The sequence below is a fragment of the Canis aureus genome, chromosome 4, assembly GCF_053574225.1.
Source record: "Canis aureus isolate CA01 chromosome 4, VMU_Caureus_v.1.0, whole genome shotgun sequence".
In the NCBI taxonomy this organism is placed as follows: domain Eukaryota; kingdom Metazoa; phylum Chordata; class Mammalia; order Carnivora; family Canidae; genus Canis; species Canis aureus.
This window is the reverse complement of record NC_135614.1, coordinates 58,679,294-58,702,405: the sequence shown is the minus strand read 5'-3', so window position 1 is coordinate 58,702,405 and position 23,112 is coordinate 58,679,294. Positions and strand designations below refer to the sequence as shown.

General features: G+C 36.5%; 1 protein-coding gene across 32 annotated transcripts in view; it reads left to right on the top strand.

Moving 5' to 3' along the window:
- LOC144312780 (uncharacterized) overlaps window positions 1-23,112 on the top strand; it is a 740,032-nt gene that overhangs the window by 665,394 nt on the left and 51,526 nt on the right. For 2 of the 32 annotated variants that reach the window (XR_013378396.1, XR_013378390.1), the window contains one exon: window positions 8,261-8,298. The exons of the other annotated variants lie outside the window; for them this stretch is intronic. The gene's annotated coding sequence lies outside the window, so the exon portion shown is untranslated. The remainder of the gene's footprint in view (window positions 1-8,260; window positions 8,299-23,112) is intronic. 32 annotated transcript variants of the gene reach the window in all.

Genomic DNA, 23,112 nt, shown 5'->3' with positions numbered 1-23,112 from the left:
GGGGACAGTGTAAGCAAGTTAAGTAGTGAGTATTGGCACTGTGCTGGTTCTTGCAGATGATGGTGTGTTTATGTTGATAGGTAGAGGAGGGAGATGGCACCTGCCAGCTCTTTTGTTCCTGGAGGACTTTCCCTGTGAATGTGCCCATCCAGAACACATCGAAATTAGTAAACTATTTTCCATCCTGTGTGCCCCAGGAATTTTTCAAATTGTTGCTTCTACACTGTAGCTCCACAGGCTGTTTGTTCTGCTATCTTTAAGGGCAGGAACTTAGCTTCCTATTGTTCTCAGGGCTCTCCCAGAAATGAGTCTGCTGAGTTTTAAAATTCCAGACTTTAAGCTCCTCTGATTGTAAGGGATCCAGAAATTCCACCCCTCTCACTTTCAAAGCCAAATGTTATATCTTCCCTGTGTAGGCTCTCTGGTATGATAGTCTGTTTCTCTCACTTCTCCATGCCCAGGCCCCGTCCACCCAACCATACCCCCCACCCATGGAAGACTACAGTCCCTTTTAGCTACCTACCACACCTCTGCCTTTCCTACCCTCTTCAGTGTGGCCTTTTCTCCACCATTAGTTGTGGAGTTTGTTATTCCAGTGTTCTGATTGTTTTCTGGATTATTTACACTCATGTAAGGGTTATCTAGGTGTATCTGTGGGATGAGGTAAGCTTAGGGTCCTTTTATTCCACCATCTCTAAGTATGATATATTTAATTTATAGGGTGATCTAAATGCATATTTATAGCTTTTTAAATTTCATTATATATAATTTCAAGATATTTTTACTACCCCAAAACTTTTTGGCTTAAATCAACTTTTTTTTTTTTTTTTTTTTTTTTTGGTCATGAATAGTAGTTTTACTGGGCCCAATTGGGGGGAACTGCTTCATGTGAGCTGAGGCCATGCAAATAGCTACCTTCACCTGGGATCTGGAATGTGGCTACAGTGCCCATGGAGACCCCAGGGTCTATTAGGCTTTCATTATTCCACAGTCTGTTCTCAGTTTCTTCATAGCATGGAGGCTGGCTTCTTAGGGTGAAAGTGAAGCTGTTGGGCCTGCTAAGGGTTAGGTCCAGAGCTGGCATAGCATAATCTCTGGAGAATTCTGCTGGTCAAAGCAAGTCACAGGGCTGACCCAGATTCAAGGGAGGAATTGTAGGTAGTCATAGGTGTAGATAACCACTATACCTTTTTCTCAGAACTTAGAAGACATAGAAGTACATAGAAGTACAATTCAGAATGTGGGGCTGAAGGCAGATACTCAAACAGTTGTAGAGATTTTGCCCAGTGTATGTGTTGATGGAAGCCTGCGTGTAGATGGGTGGTAGTAATAGAAAACATGTAAATATATAAAAGGTTCAAGACTTCCCAAAGTATAGCACTTACTGGCATATTTAAAGTGAAAACAAAAAGCCTGTGGATCCTCAAGAAAATTAATGTGTCATGGCATTGCATAGTCATTGATGTACCTGACTCTAAGTCATTAAGAAGGAGGTGTATCAAGTTACGTGTATATTCTATTCAAGCAGATGAGGAAATGTTTAATTTTTTTTAAATGTCAGGGTTTTAAAAAAGATTTTCTTTATTTATTCATGAGAGAGAGAGAGAGAGAGAGGCAGAGACTCAGGTAGAGGGAGAAGCAGGCTCCATGCAGGGAGCCTGATGTGGGACTCAATCCTAGGACTCTGGGATCACGCCCTGAGCTGGAGGCAGACGCTCAACCACTGAGCCATCCAGGCATCCCGGAAATGTTTAATTTGTTGTAGAAATTTTACAGTGAAAAGGGACTACTTTAAGTTTCAGGACTCAAAAGGACAAATTTTAATTATGTGAAATTTACTTATGGATAATGCTCTTATTTTCCATCCACATCAGGAAAAAAAGACTCTTCTCTGTGATTTTTAAAGTTTATTCTTTAAGCACAGGCCTGTATATATAATAGGTGCTTGGTAAATGACTGCTTATTAAAATCAGACCACGAGCAGAAGCTAGAGGGATGTGGATGTTACTGTTCTATCCAATGACAAATTTCCTATTGAATAAAGTTTCCTTACAACTTCTAAAAATATGAACAATAGACTTTTCCACAGAAGTAATGGTACCTGGGTGGATTAATTATCTTTTTGTTCCCATTAACTTGTGGCAAATATGCAGGGCCCATAGCATAGAGCCAGGGAAGGCATATTAGTCATGATTTTGTTACAGATCATGAGAAAGAAAATTGGGTTAATGAGAGGGCATGGGGATTGAGCACCAAAGCCCATAGTGGAGCACATCAAGTAAAGAGGATTAGATAATGAATAATAGGATGAAAAGGAACAAAATGCATATTCTGAAAAATCAACGGGTAACTGAGCAATTTCCAACAAAAGAGACAGAAAGTAAATTCTCACAGGAAGAAAGACAGTCTTCATGTTTTAGAACTCGACTCACCTCTGACTGCTGCTCTGCTCAGCCGTTAAAGGAATACCCAGAACTAAGGTTGAGCTGGCATTAAAACTCCTGACTGTGTCTGTAGAATCTATATTCTCTAAGAATGAGCCTTAGAAGTCTACATATTCTGGCTCTAACCTCATATAAAAATTTCATACTCAATGTCATTGACGCTCATTTTTCTAGCCTCTACTTGGACATGTCCAGTGAAAGGAAACTCTTTCTTACATAGTAGGGTTTGGGTTAGTTAAAAATGTAGTTTCTGAAATTAGAAAGGCTTACTTGAATCCTGGATTTATAATTTATCTAATGCTTTCCTTGAGAAAGTGACTTAACAGCTCTAAACCTCAGGCTGAAAATGCTGAGTGTGGGAGGGAGGGATAGCATCACAAGGTGAATATGAGGGTTAAATGAGGTAATGCAAGTAGAGGACTTATCAGAGTACCTGACCCATATTCAGTCCTCTGTAAAAGTTATTAATTTTTCAATTCAATCCTACAAAGGATCAACATTATTTTTCCACTGAAATAGTACACTTGAAAGTATTTTGCATCCTTATCTCTTTAGATGTTTGCAGTAGTTCTGCATAGGAATCATTACTTTTCTTATTCTTCTAATGAGAAGACCAAGACCCAAGCTCTGTGCTAATGTCTCTGTGTGCATTTTCTTTGTCTTGCAAACAGGAAATACAATATTATCTTGGTAGAAAGTCTTGCTAGGCAGAACTGATCTTAGACAAAAAAAGTGCATGATCACCCTTTTTCTTGTCCCACTCCACCCTTAGTGTCAAGTAATTACATGATATTTCTTAGCACTTTCACTTGATAAAGGAAAGACTGATATCAGTCATCTGCATCTTGGGAGATGATCTCTTTCCTGGGGGTTTTATACTTCGACTCTGAAGGACATTAGGACTTTTCTTACCAAAATGAGCTCTAGTCATCAGAGAGCAGTACAAGTAGACTTCAGGATCACTCACAACATGGAGGTAGCTAATATATTCTACCTCCAAAGACTGATGTTCCTTTTTTTATGTATCTGGAGGCCAGGGGAAAATTCTGGCCACTCAGTAGCTATAATTTTATTAGGGAAGAAGCCTGGAATATTTATACATGAATAGATTTTCATGGAAAGTGGAAATGTCCTAGGCAAGGACTATTAGCACTGGAAGAGAATCACTTTGTTCTGATCTCATTCTTTCAGAAGGGATGGGACAGGGATTTAATTCGAGGTTCGGAGGTAAAATACACTATGCTCAAAATCACAAAGGCTGAATGTAGAATCTCCAGATCTGCAACTCAACATCACTACTTAAAGCCTCCAACTTCTCTTTGGAATGGATTAAATTCCCTGAGCCTATGAATGACATGCTTGAGTCATCTTTTAAAACAACTTCCTAACACTTAGGTATCATTTCCTCCAAACGTTGTCCTTCATATGCACACAAGTTGAGTGGTTTTGTTTTATAAAGAGCACTGCAAGTTAGTCCCTAACTCTGCTTAGCACCAGGAGGTTGCTTGGGCTGGATACTGGCCAAGAATGTGTCATTCTCTATGTTTGCATGTTTAGGTCACCCTGCCTTCTGCAAAAAAAGCAGAAGACAGTGGAAATTGTGGCTGCATTTGGAGAATCCTTCATATAATCAAAACAAGGCTGGAGTCAACAACCTGAATTTAATTACTGTCCTGTCAGCTGGGAGGCAATTAATCCTTCCCTCACTCCTTCTATACCAGCTTCAAACTGTCACCCCCCCCCCCTTCCTTCTCATACTAATTAGAGACATGCTGTAGGGTGAAAGGTGATCAGTGGGAAGCTAGCACAGTGTCACCAAAGTCCCTTTGATAGCACAGTTTACGATTGGAGGATGCTGATCTCCAACATGGAAGCATCTGCTTCTGGGGCAGGGAGGGAGAGCTGGGTGTAGAGCTGACCCCTAGGTCTGTTGCGGTCTCTGCTACCCAGCTCCTCCATGATTTAATCAAGTCACTTGATATCTTTATGTAAGTCTCCACACCAGGATGTGAAGAACTTCCAACTTTTCTATTACACAAGGTATATGAGAGCATAACATGAAAGTGAATGTGCGCATATAACAGAAAAAGCATCATTGCAGAATATGAGATGGAGATTTGGTGTTATTGTCAGGTTGGATACCACTACAAAATATCACAGACTGGGGGGCTTAAGCAGTAGACATTTATTTCTCACAGTTCCAAAGTCTGGGAAGTCTAAGATCAAAGTGTCAGCTGCTTTCTCCCTATGTCTTCACATGGCCTTTTCTCTGGGTGTGCATGTATCAGGGAAGAGAGATTTCTTTCTCTTCTTAGAAAGCTACCAAGCCTCTTTAATGGATTAGGACCCCCGTCTTATAATCTCATTTAACCTTAATTACTTCCTAAAAGCTTTATTTCCTTTTTTTTTTTTCAAGCTTTATTTCCAAAGAAAACCACACTGGGGGTTAAGGCTTCAATGTGTGAATTTGAGGGGAACATAATTCAGTCTGTAGCACCTGAAAAAGACAGCTTCCTTTCAATAATGCCATGAACTAGACTTGAGGACCCAGGATCCAGAAATTTAGAGGATTCAGACTTTTAAAATAATGTATTTAAGTGTGGAGTTAAGTTTTATACAATGTTCTCCCTTGGCAAATTGTCCCCTTCACTTCACAACATTTTCCTGGTGCCAGTGGCAGGCTCAGCCTCAGCCTCAGGACCAGGATCTTGACAGCAGTGAAGAGGGAGAAATTATAATAGCCTAGGTCAAGGGCAATAGGCCCAGTGTTACCTCCTTCATCAATTCCTGCAGGGTGGTGCTGAGCTCTCTGTTGTTTGTTCCAGGTGTCAATATTGCTAGATATTTACTTTAATCATTTTAAAAAAAGAGAAAAAGTTGAACAGTTTTGGAATTGAGAGAGATTAATCACCCCCAGGGGAGCTGTAGAGGTAAAGTGACTTTTCCAAGTCACTGGGTACTTAGATCTCAAAATGGGGCTGTAACAAAAACTTTCTAAGTCCCAGTAGGATTTTTAGACTGGTAATTAAGTTCTTCCATAATTCCTTACTCCTATTTAAAGATGATTATGGCCCCAAATCTCATTACATTAACTGGATAACTCATTCCAGATGTAAACTGCTTGTAGAAGCACAAAAATAATAATAATTCAACTTAAATACATCCTTTTTTTCCTCAAGTACTTTCAATCCATCTGGGCTACATTTCTTACCCAAACCAGAATGCTGTTTCTGGTTTTTGTGTTTGTTTTCTGGAAAATCATAGGGGCCAACCATGGATGAGAAGTCCTCTGCTTGTATCATTGTAGTTGAGACTTTAGCCAAATGCCAGATGTAGCAAGATACATGTGAGAGAAAAGATAATGCATAAGAAATAATTAGTACCGTTGTACTTTGAGTTACAGATTATGCCATTGAATGCCTCTGTCTTTACTGTTGACTAACCATGTGGCTTTGGAAGAACCCCTTCCCCATTCTAGACTTCAGGCTCCTCTCTTTAAAATGTTGTTCTCAGGATATCTGGGTGGCTCAATAGGCTAAGCATCTGCCTTTGGCTCAGGTCATGATCTCAGGGTCCTGGCACATGCCCTGCATCGGGCTCCCTGCTCAGTGGGAGCCCTTCTTCTCCCTCTGGACCCACCCCTTGTCCTGTGTGCGTTCTCTCCCTCCCTCCCTCACTCCCTCCCTCCCTCCCTCCCTCCCTCCCTCCTCTCTCCTCTCTCCTCTCTCCTGCTTTCTCTCAAATAAATAAAATATTTTTTAAAAATAAAATGTTCTCTTTAAAAAATGAGAGTGGTTAAGGGGAGGTCTGTGGGCTGGGCATTCCTTTTCAACATGGTTTGTTTGACCTGCACCATGTTCTGAAAAATTAGAAAAGAATACATAAATTCTAGACTTCTACCTTTGCTTGGAATATCTGCTGATCTGGCAACAGTGGTCCATATTCTTGCATTAAAACATTTGGTCAATTCTGAGTTGTGGCTGTCCTTTCAAGACAGAATCTTTATTGCTCCTTGGTTGATCAAGATCCTTACCACCATGCCAGTTCACTGATGTGTGCACTCTGCCTGGCCCATAAAAGAATGGCTCTTGGACTAGGTGATCCTCAAGCTCCTTTAGCTCTGGTTCTATGGTTTGGTTATTTGTCTCTCCTTCACCACAAAAGTTCCCACCTTAAAGACCAAGGAGTATGACAGAATGAGAAGGAGACTAACTGCGTATCTGTGGCGACCCTGATTCTGCTGTTCATTATAACCTGGAAGTTATTTTTACTTTTGTTTCTTCTATATGGCATCAGTTTTTCAGGAGGCAGTGTTCAAAATGATCTGGACATAGCATGCTCTGAAAGAAGCTTTTAGATTTTGGAGCTAATGTTTGTTGCCTGAGGGCCATTTTAGGCAGATCTACTCAAAGTAGTAGTAGTATAGCACTGATTATTAATTATCATTAATATTAATAATGACAATTATGGTCTATACTATTCTCAAGGCATGATTTTTTTTAACATTTATCAAATCCAATATAAGTCTATCATCTTAAGTATAGCGTCAGTATCAGAAAGGGAGACATCGTTGAGTGCTCTTCAGTAATGACCTGGCATAACATCTGAACATGCTCCCATAATGTGGGAAAGGAGTAGAAAAATGTCATCATTTGGAATGTGCCAAACCTTTCAAAAGAACACAAAAGTACCATGTGAAACAAAAGTCACAGTTCTATTTATTCTGTGAAAGTGTGAAAATCATTTTTTCCTCTAAATAGAAAATAAACAGAAGTACAAGGAACAGTAGCTTATGGAACAATTCTCCATTGCCACCTCTGAATGTCCACCACCCCCAACCCCCCCTCCTCCCTGAACCTACCTGAAATACTCCTTCCAATTACTTGACTGGGCACTTTACATTTTCATCCTTATAATTTCACTACAAAGCTACAACTCAATTCTGTGATCTCTATAAAAATGGGGAGGGTATGGAGATTCAGAAAGATGGATACTGACACTGCAATACCAAGTCCATGCTCTTGATCACAACCCTATTGCACCACCACTGAAAATGAGAGAGTTCGCTTTATGGTCTTTGGAGCCCTTCCAACAGCAGCAGTCTGTTTTAGAATGTCAGAATGGTATAGTGATAAGATGATGCCTTCTGCCTTCTTTTCTACATCTGGAGGGAGGATTCAATATGAACCTGGCACTTCTTTCTTCATTCAGTAAACTTAGGCCATGATCATTATTAATGTATATATCCCCAGCACTCACAAAATATGGCACTATGAGAGCAAATATTATACCTATTTTCCCCATAGATATCCCCAATGACCAGAAAAAATATTCTTTGCTATTAGTAGACAATCAATAGATATTTGTTGAGTAAATATGATGAACCAATGGAAGATTTAGTAACGTGGATATGAACAGGGATAAAAATGGCTTTATAAACCAGCACCATCAATCACGCCAATGCCTTGTGTTGGACCCCATTTCTTTCTTTTTTAATTTATATTCAATTTGCCAATCAGTTTCAAATGTAATTTTCAATAATTTATCAGTTGCATGTAATACCCAGTGCTCATCCTATCATGTGCCCTGGGTAATGCCCATCACCCAGTTACCTCATCTCCACACCAACCTCCCCTTCAGCACCCTCAGTTTGTTTCCCAGAGTTAAGAGTGTCTCATGGTTTGTCTTCCTCTCTGATTTTTTCCCCATTCAGTTTCCCCTCCTTCCCTTATGGTCTGTTACACTATTTCTTATATTCTGCATATGAATGAAACCATATGATAATTGTCTTTCTCTGTTTGTCTTATTTCACTCAGCATAATACCCTCCAGTTCCATCCATGTCAATATAAATGGTACGTATTCATCCTTTCTGATGGCTGAGTAATATTCTCATATATAATATTATATAAACACACTATATTATAATATTCATATATATATGTACACACACACACACACACACCACATCTTCTTTATCCATTTATCTGTCAAAGGACATATTGGCTTCTTCCACAATATAATAATATTCATACACACACACGTGTGTGCACACACACATGCACCCCACATCTTCTTTATCCATTCATCTGTCAAAGGACATCATGGCATCATGGCTCCTTCCACAATTTGGCTATTGTGGACGTTGCTGCTATGAACATTGAGGTGCAGGTGTCCCTTCATTTCACTACATCTGTATCCATGGGGTAAATACCCAGTAGTGCAATTGCTGGATCATAGGGTAGCTCTATTTTTAACTTCTTGAGAAACCTCCATACTGTTTTCCAGAGTGGCTGTACCAGCTTGCATTCCCAATAACAGTGTGAGAGGATTCCCCTTTCTCTACATCCTCACCGGCATTTGTCGTTGCCTGTCTCGTTAATTTTAGTCATTTAACTTAATGACTAAAATTAAATGTAAAGTGGTATCTCACTGTAGTTTTGATTTCTGTATTTCCCAGATGCCAAGCAATGTGGAACTTTTTTTCCTGTGTTGGTGGCCATGTGTAGGTTTTCTTTGGAAAAATGTCTGTTCATGTCTTCTGCCTGTTTCTTGGCAGGATTGTTTGTTTTTTGGGTGTTGAGTTTGAAAAGTTCTTTATAGATCTTGGATACTAGCCCTTTATCTGATATGTCATTTGCAAATATCTTCTCCCATTCTGTCAGTTGCCTTTTAGTTTTGTTGACTGTGTCCTTTTACGGTGCAGAAGCTTTTTACGTTGACGAAGTCCCATTAGATCGTTTTTGCTTTTGTTTCCCTTGCCTTTAGAGACATGTCTTGAAGGAAGTTGCTTTAGCCGAGGTCAAAAATGGTTGCTGCCTGTGTTCTCTAGGATTTTGATGGATTCTTGTCTCACATTTTCTAAGGCTCCTTGAGCATTGCTCCTGTTTTGTATACAGATCTGTGGCTTCTTGTGACCACCAGGGGGCAGTGCATCTTCACTCAAGCAAGAAGCTGAATTTGTTTTGAACAATTCCGTCTGACAGTTTTTGTGGGTTTTTATTCCTTGGTGATGTCTTCATGGTACTTACAAATGTGAGACAAGATTGCTTTCTAACTCTCTGAACTGCAAAAAAAAATTGTGTTGTTGTTGTTTAATATTTAAATAGGATGAGGAGCAGGTTCAGTCCTTTTGTAGAACTGACACAGATCTAACACCATGGGGTAGGAAGGTGGTAAATGACACGTCTTACCAATTTTACAACTTTAGTTTTACTGGGATGTAACCCATCTGTACATAAGAAGCTAACTCAGACTTTTTTCCATGGCCAGCACACAAGTAGCACAGAATTTTGGGAGTTAGAATTTTTTGTTGTTTTTCAAATAGAAAACAGAAGAGTAGAATTGCAGGGTATGAAGGGACGCTGGTTTGTGCTGTCTTGGTCCTATGACAGCTTTTAGCAGCAGTTCTTAAAAAGCTTAGCTTTGGTTTCTGTGCTCCTCCATGACTTATTTCATGGCTTTCGAGGCATAACAGATGGAGAGACTCCTCCCTTGCTGGTAAAGGCTTTGAAATTTACATTGAGTCACCTTGAAATTATTTCCATTTTTTTTTTTTTTTAGGAAAACAAAAAGAAGAATTTCAGTAGTGTGACCAAGGTGTTTGGGGAATTTACTTTCACAGGAAGGATTTTAAAGTGATGCTCAGTATTAATCTTGGGATGAGATCATTAGGCCTGGTGCTTATGATAAATTGCTGCCTATGGCTGTGTGAGCCCAAAGACGTCTTCGTGTATTTCTGAATTTTTCTTAATGTCCTATAAATATTTTTACTTTTGTTCCAGTTTTGTTCTGGTGTCCTGAGCCAAAATATATGGGAGTCAGTTAGGGTTGCCATATCATACAATTCCAGGGACACCATTCATATTGTCTTCCACATTAATGCCATTCCTAGAAGCACAGCTCCAACTAAAGGTAACTGGACTCTAGAGATGATCCAAAGATGAGGCTCTGGTCTGATGTTATCTTGCAAGACCTAGCCAAGTACATCGCAAACTGGGGCCCAGAAAATGTTCATTGTAACATGATTTGCATATCACTCTGATATAAGAGATCAATGAGTCACAATTTTGAAAATACTGTGTTTTCTAGAACATTCCTTTCAATAAGGCAGATGAAAGAAAATAGGAGATTTAACAAAGTACTCTAATAATTATGTAGTACTAATTCAGCCTCAGGTATTGAATTAAGCATCTGTGGTCCTGTTAATTTAATTTGATTGAATTTTATCCAGTGTTGCTCTGTTCAACTTTCAGGAAAAAAACCAGAATCCCATTGACTGAAACATAACTCTTCCATAATCCAGTGGTCTCAATGCTCAAAATGCCTGTAATAACAGGTACCAAAACTGTAGCTGGCCATTTGGGGATGCTCTCACTCTCAAGAGAATGTATACGCTTGTGTGGGACTAAACTCCAGCTGACTTTTGGCTTATATAACTGTTTGTTGTCTGACTGTTTGGAATTTTTAAAGGAAGCCAGAAAGATACACTTTTTTATGGGAAATATCTTGGGTTGTAAAAAAATGTTGGCTACCAGTTCAAACTTATAAAATGTACATTGTGGTATAGTCAAAATCCTTCCATGGGCCAGATCCAGATAATAGGTTGCTAGTGTATATTCCTGGTCTAATCTTTGATAGTCATTTTTGGTTTCGAGATGAAAGAGGCCTTTTATTATGGTAGATTAGTGGAAAAGAGGATACAAACTATATTCAGAGGATATGGTTTTAGCCTCAGTTCTTTAGAACATTAGCTATGAAATCTTGAGTAGTTTACCTCATCTCTTTGAGTATCAATTTCTTATCTGAAAGGAGAAATGGGATTAATAGTATATTTACAGGATTTCTGCAAAGGTAAGGTGAAATACTATGTGTCAGAATTTTTCAAACTTGAGCAACTCATAACTTTCATAGTTTTTGCTACATCTAAGTAACACCTCTACTATTATTTACTTAATGTTTTTTAATTTACTTTAAAAAAATCTAAAGTAGCCACATTGCTTTCAAAGCAATACTATCTGTAGAAACATGAATTTAAGCCACTCTCCCAATAATATTACAAACTAAATATGAAACAATATTGATACTTTGGCTATATATCAATTTATACTTCCACAATCTTCAGTACTTTCATGAGACCAACACCAACATAAAATTAATAAAATAGCAGTGAATATAATAGTTCAAGCAGTCATTCTACAGTAAATGTTAGCCATTATTTTTAATGAGGTAAAAATAGATTTTATATTTATGAAGTAGCTGTTTAAACTATGAATTCTTGGTTTTATTTATTTTTTCATCTCCAAGATGGGTCTTCCGATCCCCTTCTACCTTTAGTAAGAAGCGATGTATAGGGTCTGTAAGATCCAATAATTTAGGATGTATTTAGTATCATGGCTTTCATTCAATATTGATAATAAACATTTCAATTGTTCAGCATCTCATTTTAGTGTTAAATCAATGAAAAGAAATATCTTGAAATGGATTTTTGCTTACACGGTTGGTGGTCTTTAAGATTCCAAGGCTGAAATTAAACAGTGAAGGGAGATAGTACATATCACTTCCTAAGGCTTACTCTGGAGGTATTTGTTCAACATATGTAATGGCACTGGAGGTCCCACAGAGGACAAAGCAGTATTAGTCCAAATAAAGCTTTAGTCTGGTAGGGGGAAACAGGTAATTGAAAATAATACATGTTTATTCTATCAGATGGTAATAAATGCTACAAAATAAAAAGCAGGTAGGGAAGAAAGAATGATAATAAAGGATTCATTACTCTTTCAGAGGTATTAATCTGGGAGGGACTCTTCCTACGTTGCTATTTTATTAGAACCTAAATAACATGAGTAAGTCATGATGTTATCTAGAGGAAGAGTGGTTCAGCAAAAGAGATGTGAAGGCCTTGAGGAGGGTTCTTGGTATGTCTCTGGAAGAGCAAAGAACTGAGAATAGCTGGAGAAGACTGAGCAAGAAGAGGGATAATGGGGTCAGATCAAATAGGCTTAAAAAAAAACTGAGTGGGAAGCCTTTGGGGGATCTGAGCAGAAGAGTGACATGATATGATATGATTCTGAACCATCTGTCTAGCTATTGTGTGGAAAGGTTTATACAGGAAGATAAGAGTGGAAAGGGGAGACCTACTCAGACTATTATCAGGATTCAGAGAGAAATTATAGTGGCTTGGATTTAAGTGATAGCATGCAAGTTAAAAAAATATAAAAAGTGATCAAATTCTGGACACATTTTCAAAGTGGAGTTGATGCTATTTTCTAGTTAAATGGATATAGGATAAGACAAAAAAAGAGTCAAGATTTCCAGGAAGGGGAAGAGCATCCAGAGTAATCAAACATTAATTTACTTGAAAATTTTCATCTTTTCTAAGTCTTTTGTACTTTTTCTATATGAAGAAATTCTTCCATCAGACACCCGGATATAATTTACTTCCCTAGGTGTCAGAGACTACTTCAAATGCATGCCTTCTTATGGAGATGTATATGCTGTTGGACACTAACTGGTCACTTTTGTTTCAATGAGAAAATAATCGAGTAAAGAGCTCAAAATAAGCAGGGTATAATGCTTGCTTTGGATTATTGTTCTCTACTTGGTCTTTAGCTTTGATGATGTACAACCTGTGCCTGCAAGAAGGGACCTTTCCCCAAAAGGTTGAATATCAAGTAAAAGAATTCAACTAAAATTGAGTTATTTTTCTCTTTTTTCAGACTTTTTATTCCCATAAGCCTAATCATCCACTATTTTCTGGCACAATTCCTGAACATCAGTTAGGATTCTGTCCTTTCTCTTAATTTAAATACTATGTACTTTCACACTTTAGATATTATTGCAAGCTTACTAATATGTTCGTATTAACCCTAAATTGGTTGTGTTATTCTTTTTCACAGCTGAGAAAACTTTAGTTTAGAGACCTTAACTGAATTAATTGAGCTCACAAATCTCAAAACCGACGATGCCGAGATTTGAAGCTGGTAGTGCCTGATTCCTACTGCCAGCTCTTAAAAGCTTCACTGTTCTGCTTTTGCTATGTCACATTAGCAATGATCATTTTCTTCCCACTTTACCACTTCCATTAAGATGTTATCTTAAAGAAAAAGTAATGTTTGTTGTTTCTGGAGTGGGAGAAATGCGTCCATTATTCAGCCTTCCTTGAATGCCTCAGCATTTCTATGAGTCTTACTTTTTTCTGTAATACTGGTACTCAAATATTGTTACTGGCCTACCTAAAATATCACTTCCTTTGTGAAGGCTCCCATGACTACCCCATTAGAATTTTCCCCTTTTTCCTCCCATAGTACTTTATCATTTCTGTGATGGTACTTACTAGAGTCTGCCTCTGAAAGCAGTAGCACTGTAGTATTGTAGTACAGTAGCATTGTAGTTTGTTATTAGTGTCTTCTTTCCTATTAGATGTGAGCTTCTTGAGGCTGGGATCATCTTTTTTATTTTCTTCAGAGCCTAGCCTTGGTGCTTAATATATTTATTTGAGCATAAGAATATGATCTGTTTCTTATATGTGCTTCCTAGTGCCTACCATGTCTGAATACAGAGTGGACATTAAATGTATCTTAAATGAACAAAGGGAAAAAAGAGAGTTGCTATTTTCCACATTTCCTTCTAAAAAAATAGATGGTCAGCTCCTCTGGCCTTTGCAGCCTCATGAATTTCCCTTCATACAGAAGGTTTATTTTTTGTCAAATGAGTTTCTCTAGGATGCACACAAAGCTTGCTGAGGTTCAGCTTTCTCTTTCATGCAGTAAAGGCCAAGTCAGCAGGGAGACTGGCTACCCACCCCCAGCCTACTCCAAACTTCATGCAATTTTTATTTGCCTTCTTCTGGCTAGCCAACTCAGTCTTAAGCTTACATAAAAATTCAACCCTCTGGCATTTGATGAATAAAATAACTCCTTGGCTAGAATACACTTTTGGCAGAAGGAGGACTCAAAAGATATCCAGCTGTCCCTGTACTCAGATTTCCTCGGTGGGATACCATTCCATTTCAGTGCCCATCAGTAATTAGCCCTGTGCCATTTGCTTACCTGGTGGGTCTTTGCAATGGGAGGCAGTGAAGTAGGACAATGAGAATACTAGCCTTGTAATCAGGAGATTTGGTCTCATATTTATGAACTTTGCAACCTCTCAGAATAGTTCTACCTCTGCAAAGTGGGAATAATAACTTCAAAATTAACCCTAGGTTGTTTCTAGAATCAAATAAAAGGGCACAGATATTATTCTACAATCATGTTTTTTTTTTTACAAAAGAATTCTGAAATGATCTCTCTTTGTAAGATAATTATAAGTGAAAAAATGGAGGAGAGGGGCATAGGTAAGGATATGGAGGATATTATACATACAAAACACTCAGCACAGTCCCCATCCAGTGCATGACAAATGCTCAGAGCAGCTGAAGTAGTTGATGTTATTACTGTTTTGGTTACTATTACCTACTCTCTTGACTTTTTTTTTTTTTTTTTTGTGGGAACTCTCTTGTCTTTACCCTTACCATAAACATGATCTTATTATAATTAATAATTAACAGTTTCCTTTTTCTTCTCTTCCTCCTATTACTATTATCATCATCATAATCATTATCAGCAGCAGCATCATTTTACAGATGAGTGAATTTACAGCAATACAGGTTACAAGTAACCTGCTTAAAGTAACATAGCTCATAAGTAATGGAGCTGAGTTTGGAACTTAGTCTAACTCCAGAGCCCTTACACTTCTTGGCTATGAAATACTAGCTATTGATGACAAGTAACTCTGACATAAGGAAACATAATGGAGTTGTCTAGCTGAAATCATTCTAGAATTTTATGTTAAAAATATGCTTTTTATCTGTGAGGTAGAGAAGATGTATTTATTATCTTCATAAATAAGGAAACTAAGGCTTAGAGGTCTAAAATGGCTTAATCAAAGAACTGTGCCATTTTGTAGAATCCTAAAATTCAGGAGCACATCTTGTTTAAACCTGTCATTTTAAAGAGGAGATTTTTGCAGGGAGAAGGCACCATTTATTCAGTGTTTATATTGATCTAGTAATAGCATCCAGGCTAAAAATATTCTTTTTTAATTGCGTTCATGAACAAATTGACCAGGTATGGGAATATTAGCTATAGTTATATATCAGATGACATTAACTTATGTACAAAGTTTTAGAATGGCTAGTAGGACTTTGAACCCACCTTAACTTCTTGATTATATACAAATATAATGGTAGGTCAGTTAGTGGAAGAAATCCATGTCATTATTTTCACTCTGGGGAACTATGGAAGGATTTCAAGCAGGTGGAGGAAAAGATTCATGGAAACTAATGAGAATGAAGATACAACCGAACTATAGATTGAATTAAGGGAAAATCTTTGAGGATTTATCACTATTCTTTATGAACACTTTGAATGAGAAGTATACTGCAAATGGAGCACCTACAAAAGGATACTTAAAAAAAAATATATATATATATATATATTCATGGCCTGAAGGAAGATTGATTCCCTTCTTAAACTAGAGACACTAGAGGGGGACAGAGTCTCATTGAGCTATTGGGTCCTACTTTTTTGGGAGTGACTGGGAGTGCTAGCTAGGCTTTTGTGAACTGAGAATGAGATGCTAACTTCGTATCTGTAACTATGGTTTCTAGGATTGTTTTTCTTCCTACTGAAACAAATCAGTCATCAGCAGAATACTTATTTTCACTAAAACCCTAACAACAGTTCTTCCCTCATCTAAAATCTTAAGCCTTGCCAATGGTAGTTTTGAGATCTATGTTTTTTTTTTTTTCTTCTTTCTTTTCTTTGCCTCTGTCAATGACACCCTAATATTAATGACGATGCTCCTTTTAAAAAAAGATAGCAATAATGACAGATAAAAACATTAGACAAAAAAAGATACCAAGTTTGAGATTTTCTTGATTTGGCAGAATTTTTTTTTTTTTTTGTCATTAATTTATGTGCTTCATCAAAGAACTTGCTATAATAGTTTGGTGATCAGTCAGAGAAAAGTCCAATGCCCATGAAATGTGGATGCAGCATCTGAAAATGTCACTGTAACTCTTAGTGAAGGAGAAAAGCATATACTTGGTATTATGAAAAATGCTAGACAAAGGATGCATAATGACACTTGGGGAAAGGACTTGTACACAGGCCATTGTAGATGAATAAGTGGAGCTGTCCGTGGTACTGGACAAAACCCAAAATCTCTGTAAAGCCATCTGGAATATTTAAGCCTTCACAAGGGGGGCAATCAGACTTCCTTTAAGAGAACTGATTGCTAGTCTTGTTAACAGGGAGAAATTAGTGATCAATGTGTTTAATCACAGCCTGACAACAGCTTCTAGTAAATAAGGACTTAAGAAGGAAAAACATTTTAGAAATGAATTGCTGTTCTATGGTGTTTGAAAAGTTTTGTGTCTTGCTTCCTCCTTAATCTCCCAATGCAGGCAGTCCTTTTTTTTTCTTTCTGTCCAACACCTGCCTTTTCTTCATAGTAAAATTCTATGGATAAAGAATAGTAAAATCTATAAGGCACAAAGATGTTTACTTCATGGAAATGTGTGAGTGGGAATCTATAACAGTGAAGGAGACTGACTAGTGCTTATATTTGGGTAAGAAGAGATAGTCACTTATGCATGCTTATTTTATTTCAATGAATAAAAGTCCATTTTTAGCAGTTTCTTCTTTGGGGCTGATTTAGAGATATTTCAGGCACAGTTCTAAATTATGTTAAAGAGCGATAATATGCAATCCCTGGTGTCAGATTATAAACTAATATAAGGTTTAACAAGTGCCATATTATCTAATACATCTTTAGTACAGGTGGAATAAGTTAATCCCTTTACTAAGAGGTAAAGAAAATGCAATAGGAATATAGACCAAAGAGATTATATATTTTGATAGGAAAAAATAAGACTGAACGTAAAAGATGGCATTTGAGAGGGTCTTTGACAAGTAGGCAATACTTAAATATCAGTAATGAGTTGTGGTGAAGCATCATTTTACCTATGTAGTAATTTTCTATTTTAATTATGAAAGTGAAGATAGGGGCTTAACTTGACAATGACTATGGTAATAAAGTCCTCAAGAATTAAGTCAAGGAATGCAAACTGGTGGCTTCCAAGTTTCACAACTAGTATGGGTGTTTTTATCTGAGAATGTTATTACTTTATATCCTTATATGAATTTTTAAAGGTAATGTAACTAAACAGTGTTTTGCTTAGTTGCAGGACAAGCTGCTTAGTACACATTTTTGTATACCCAGTAAGCATTATGATAACTTTATTAACCTACAGGCATTTGAATTTGTGACCTCTGGCCTAATTAGTAATGAGTTTATTTGATTTATTTCTTCTGGAGACAGGGCTAAGGTAGGAAGAATGAGGAATTGAATGCTTTGTGGAAAACAGGAAGGGAGCATTAAAAGAAAGCAAATGGTTACAGAAGAAAGATTATGAGGCCCCTTTCTATAGAAGCTCTTAGTTCCTCTTTTATAGGTAGAAAACTGAAGCCTTTGGCTGTAATTATATAGGCATGTAGTCAGCTCATATTTTTTTATATCCTGATAGAAGCAGAGTTCAAAGACAAGTGCTTTCTAAATTTAAGTGTTTCCTAGAGTTCATCCTGATAAGGTTGGATGATAAAGAAGTCTCAGATTCAGGGACAGAGGTGATATTTTACAGTGATAATGACAGTGATAACTTGAACCAAGAAAATCTTAGAAAAATACATTCTGAATTAGTGAAAGAAGATACCAATTAAGACAATAACAAATTCATTGTGTTCTAATTGTTTAGTTGAGTGAGACACTAGGCAGTATACATGAATTATTTATTTGGATGATATCTCATATTGAAATATATTACACATAAATATATCTTTGTTTATTATTTTGTACCAAGAGAGAAAAGTGTCCTCACTATCCCCTTGTCAACTGTGCTTTGTCCTCTGACTAGCAATGTCTTCATTGTTTATCCTTTTTACAGCAGGGATTTATAATGCTTAAGAGCATTTGGGTATAGGGGAAAATGTTGACGTTAGAGATGATTCATTGAATAAATTGACACAAATTTATTGTGACTGTGGGTCAGTGTGCTGACATCAATTCTCTCAAGCAAAATTGCTTTATCAAAATACAAATCAGTGAAGAAAAACTCCCTATTTTTTTCTCTTGAAGAAATCATTCCTGGTCCTTCTCATATAGAGTGCTGAATATTTCTGAAAGTAATTATTCCTCTGGGAAAATCAGCTTTTGATAGTTTCATGAATTGAAAAAAACAAAATGCCAATGAAGAATATCTGATTTTCTGGCTACCAATAAGACATTGTCCCTTCATATGAGATTGTAACGTTGAGAGTGGACTGAGGCATGCAGTTTGAGTTTAATAGCACTTGGGTATATCTGTATAATATAATAATATAATGATATAATGATATAATATGTAATAATATAATAATATATATTATATAATAATAATAATGTTAGTGGTTCTCAAGCTTTAACATGCATAAAAATAACAAAGAAGGCTTATTAAGTGCACACTGCTGGCCAGCACCCTCAGCTTTTCTGATTCATTAAATCAGGGTTAAGGTGTGAGAATTTGCATTTCTAATGAGTTCCCAGGTTTTGCTAATGTTGCTGACCCAAGGACCACACTTTGAGAAAATGCTTTACATTACACTTTAAAAATCCTTTTGTGTTATTATCAAGTTCATTTGTCAGATAAACTTGGCAAAATAGGAAAAGTTAGCATAATTTTTGTATGTTACGTATGGTATACTGAATTTGCCAAAGACCACACATTAAATCAAGGATGAAGTGAATATTGGAATCCATCTTCTAACACTTACTATTGGCTTTAATGATGTAAAATCTCCTCTAAGATCTATGTGATAAGTCCAAGGAATAGGGCATGAGATGCTTTTTATTAACAGGAAGATAGGATATAAATTAAGTACAAACTCCTTTGTCTGGCATTTAAGGTTTTCATGACCTCTCCCAGTCTAACTTTGCCAAATTCACTCTCCATGTAATCTACAAATTAACTCAATTTGAGGTTTCAAACACACTGAAACTTCCTCAAACGAGACAGGTGATTTTCTGACTTCAAACAAGGACATCTACAATTTTTTCCCCTCATCTCTTCTTAATAAATTCTGTTTCTCAGTATTTAGTTAATATGCTACCTTCTCCATAGAACTTTCCGTGTTCTTTCTAGCTTTTCTCCAGACAGAACTGAATGCTCTTTCTTCATCACATTGCAAGTGCTACATGAACGTTCACACAAACATAACATAAATGAACATACACAAACATAAATGAACAAAAGCCCAGCATTGTGAAGGAAAGAATGTGTAGGGTTTTGTTTTTGTTTTTTTTTTTGGCGGGGGGGAGAGGAAATCAGATAAGTGGGAGAAGCTAGTAGGGAGAAGCTAAGTGGGAGAAGCTAGTAGTAGTAGGTTTTCCTCTTTGATAGGCTTTTGCTTGTCTTTTGTTTTCTATTTTGTGTGACTCAGTTTAATTTTTTTAAATTAATTTACAGTAAAATTACTTTTAGTCTGTATATAGTTCTATAAATATATGTATAGATTCATGTAGCCACTGCCAAAATCAAGATTTAGAAGAATTCTATAACCCCATAAAACTCCCTCATATTATTCCTTGGTATTCATAGCTTTCTCACACTTCTAATCCCTGGCAACCATTGATCTGTTCTCTGTCACTATAGTTTTGTCTTTATGAGAATGATACATAAATGGAATTATGTGGGATGTAAGTTTTTGAGACTGGCCTCTTTTACTCAGAATAATGCCTTTGAAATTCATCCAAATTGTTAAGTATATCAACATTTTTTTTTTTATTGAATAGTAGTAGCCCTCTAGTCAATTACTGAAGGGCATTTAGGTTGTTTCCATTCTGTGATTGTGAATAAATTTTCTATAAACATTTGTGTCTAACTTTTTTGTATGAATGCCAGTTTTATTTCTTTAAGGTAAATACTCAGAACTTGGATTTCTGGGGCATGTGGCAAGTATATGGTTAACTTAATAAGAAACTGCAAGATTGATTTGTATTTCTGTGATGGCTAACAAATCTTTCATGTGAGTATTTGCCACTATACATATTCTTTGATGAAATATATGTTCAAATCTTTCGTCCATTTTTTAATTAGGTTGTTGTCTTACTGTTGAGAAGAGTCTCTGTATATTCTGTATTCAAGCTCTTTGTTAGAAATGTAATTTACTATTATCTCCTAGTCTTTTTATTCTTTCCATAGGGTCTGTCCTATGCAAAGCATCAGTTTTTAATTTTGACAAAGTCCAATTTATTCCCATGTTTTCTCTTATGGTTATGGGCCATGCTTTTAGAATTGTGTTAAGAACTATGCTGAAGAAAGGTTAGTGAATGCTTAGGACTGGGAGATGGGTAGGAATGGGGAGAGACTATGAATAGGTACAAGATTTCTTTCTAGAGTGATAAATAAGTCCTACAATTAGATTATGGTGATATCTCACAACTCTGTGAATATACTAAAAGCTATTGCATTTATATATTTCGGGTGAATTTTATGTTAGGTAAATTATATATCATAGATTTATAACTTATTATATCTTACATATCTCAAAAACATGATTTAGATTAATTGCATTAATTTATAATAATTACATAAAAAATAAGCCATACTTGATTAGATTAATTAAAATTGATATATTAAATTGATTCAAATAACATTTATTTATTTATTTATTTATTTATTTATTTATTTATTTATGAAGATTTTATTTATTTATTCACTGGAGATACACACACACACAGAGGCAGAGACATAGACAGAGGGAGAAGCAGGCTTCTCGCAGGAAGCCTGATGTGGGACCGATCCTTAGGGACGGGATCACACCCTGAGTTGAAGGCAGACACTCAACTACTGAGCCACTCAGGCATCCCACAAATAACATTATTTTAAAAGTTAGGGGATCCCTGGGTGGTTCAGCAGTTTAGTGCAGGCCTTCAGCCCAGGGTGTGGTCCTGGAGTCCCAGGATAGAGTCCCACATCTGGCTCTCTGCATGGACCCTGCTTCTCCTTCTGCCTGTGTCTCTACCTCTCTCTCTCTCTCTCTTTCTCTCTCTCTCTCATGTATAATAATAAAAAAAGAATCTTTAAAAGTTAAAGTAGCTCTTTGCCTAACCCAAAGTTATAAAGATTCTATCTTAGGTTTTCTTCTGAAAAATACACAGATTATAGATCCGAAAGTACAATACAAAATTATCTTGGGTTGATTTCTATATAAAGTGTGAAATTTAAGTTGAGATTTTTTTTTTTTTGCTTGTTACTGGATGGCTGTCTAGTTGTTGCAGCACCATTTGTTGAAAAGACTATCCTTCCTCCATTGATTTGCCTCTGCACCTTTGTCAAGAATCTTTTAGCCATATCTGTGCTGGTGTATTTTTGGACTCTGTCCTGTTGGTTTATACTTTTGTCAATTACACACTGTCTGGATTACTGTAGCTCTATAGTAAGCTTAAAATTTAGTGGTGTTATTTCTCCAACTTTATTTTTCTGATTCAAATTTCTTTTAGTTATTCTTAATACCTCTCCATGTAAAGGTTAGAATACACTTGTCTGTATCTATAGATAATCCTGGTGGGATTTTGTTTGGAATTGTGTTAAATCTATAGATCAATTTGGGGAGAATTAACATATTTATAAGTTTTTCAATGTATGAACATCCTATATCTCTCCATTTATTTAGTTTTATATATATATATATATATATATATTCTTTTTTTAAGATTTTATTTATTCATGAAAGACAGAGAGAGACAGAGAGAGAGAGAGAGAGAGAGAGAGAGAGAGGCAGAGACACAGGCAGAGGGAGAAGCAGGCTTCATGCTGGGAGCCTGATGTAGGACTCGATCCCTGGGCTCCAGGATCAGCCCTGAGCTGAAGGCAGGCGCTAAACTGCTGAGCCACCCAGGAATCCCCTATTTAGGTTTTTAAATTTTATTTCATCAACATTTTATTGTGTTCAATGTAAAGGTACTATATATATTTTGTTACATTTATACTTAAGTATTTTATTATTTTGGAACTCTTGTACATTAAAACATCTATTTCCAATTGTTTGATGTTAATCTGTAGAAATACAATTGATTATTGTATTTGATTAATTCTAAGTTTCTGTTGATTCTTTGGGACTTTCTACAATCATCTTCCTTTCCTATCTCTAGGACTTTTATTTCTTGTTCTAAGCTTATTTCACTGGCTTGGATCTTTATAATGTTGAATAGGAGTCCTAAGAATCGATATTTATGCCATATTCCCTACTGGGGAGAAAGAGCATTCTATCTTTTACTATTATATGTGATATTAGCTGTATGTGCATGCACACACACACTATTAGATTAAATTCTCTTGTATTTCCACTTCACTTAGAGTGTTATTATGAATGAATATTGATTTTTTTAAATATGCTTTGTCCGTGTCAATTTATACCATCATGTAGCTTTTATCCCTTAGACTGTTAATATGGTGGATTACATTGATTGATTTTCAAATATAGAACCAACAGTGCATTCTTGTAATAAACTCCACTTAATTGTTGTGTGTCATTCTTTTTATATAGTGTTAAATTAGATTTGCTAATATTTGGTAAAGGATTTTTATG